This window comes from Myotis myotis, unplaced genomic scaffold (assembly GCF_014108235.1).
Source record: "Myotis myotis isolate mMyoMyo1 unplaced genomic scaffold, mMyoMyo1.p scaffold_m19_p_7, whole genome shotgun sequence".
Lineage (NCBI taxonomy): Eukaryota > Metazoa > Chordata > Mammalia > Chiroptera > Vespertilionidae > Myotis > Myotis myotis.
The window spans coordinates 80286528-80288059 of record NW_023416379.1 but is presented as its reverse complement, the minus strand read 5'-3'; the positions used below and the strand labels follow the sequence as shown (position 1 = coordinate 80288059).

Sequence of the window (1532 nt, the reverse complement as noted above, 5' to 3'; positions counted from 1 at the left end):
TTATAAGCATACTATGACTATTTATAATAATGTGTTCTATGAGGATATATGCTGAAATACTTAGAGGTGAAGGATCATTAGACCTGCAACTTCTTCTGAAATTATTAAGTCAGTAAGTACCTAAGTAAGCTGTGCGGCTGCACATGGAGGGGCCAGCTTTGAAATGCAGCCGGTTTTAGCGGTTTGCCCTGTCCCCAGGGGTGCAGATTAAAGCTGGTGCCTGCAGGTTTCTAGAGGGCTGAGGAAGTCCTGGAAGTGAAACCCTCCCAGCTCAGCACAGAGGTCGGGGTAGCTAAAGAGGAAGCCTTAGAAACTGCAAATTATAAGAAGAGAATGTCTCACAAATAAGCCAAGACCTGCTGGTACAGTTGAGTCAGTATGCAGCTGGGAGTAGATGGCAGATACGGGAATGTTTTGGAGGAGTGGAAGTGAAGCAGTTTTTATTGGTGCAGAGGAAAATTTTATGGTTGAGTGGTAGACCTTGCTACTGCCTGCATTCAGCACCTTCAGTTTATACCACAACTCCTATGGGGGAGGCACACCCAAAGGCTTTGGGGAGCTTCACTCCTGAAAATATTCTTTCCGATATTTTTATTGTCGTGACTACACAGAGCTGGTAGCACAAGTTTATCTCCTTCCACACTTCCTTTCAGAACACTCAAAGGTCCGATTAGCGGTAGTGGGTGGTGTTGATTTTCCTTTTCATCAGATCCCGATGGCCTATCCCTTTATACTCAATTACTAACTGGCCTACCGCAGCAAATGATCAGCCTTGCAGATAATCACAGATTAGCTGTAATTTTAACCAATCAGATGACAATAAAGATTGATAGAATTTAGGCTTTAAAAAAAAGAGAAATTATGCTTTGCTGATACCAGCATTGGGAGAAAGTTGGGGTCAAACTGGTGCAATACAGTTAACTTTTAATGGGATCAAAAGCCAAGGTTGGCAACGTTGTACAAATACCAAGCCAGAAGGAACCTCCAGGACTGTTTTTTCCTTATTTATTTATTTTTTAATTTTTTTAATCACCATTTATTCCCTCTTTTACTCTCCTCTTCCTCTACTCCCCTCAACCTCTCCCTCCAGCAATCACCACACTGTTATTCAATCACACCTCAGGGATTTAGAAATGCTGTTGTTCCTACTTCATGTTCATTTCAAATACAATGTTCACGGAATTCCCAGAAATGGTCACAAGAATCAGAAGAAGAACAGGAAACCAAAGACCAGTCTGTGAGATGCAATGTATACAAATAGTAGGAAGACTTCTTACTTTAAAATATAAACACACACTAAGGCATTAATGAATCAGGAATATATTAAGTGAAATATAGTTAATACATATGATTCTCTGAAAGAGTTTTCTACAACTATATTTGTTCCATGTTTTCAATTTTAGTAACATTCAGTAGGGATGATATGGGTTGTGTTTTGCGACTGTGGAAAGCTGATCTCATGTGGCCAATCTCAATTTAAAATTCAGGCTGTTCTTTCCTCCTTTCTTTGCTAATTGCCTAGAAAATCCTAG

At 40.1% G+C, this 1532-nt stretch overlaps 1 pseudogene; it reads left to right on the top strand.

The window, feature by feature from the left end:
• Positions 1-394: 394 nt before the first annotated feature.
• On the top strand, positions 395-1261 carry LOC118660758 (annotated as a pseudogene).
• Positions 1262-1532: the final 271 nt, after the last annotated feature.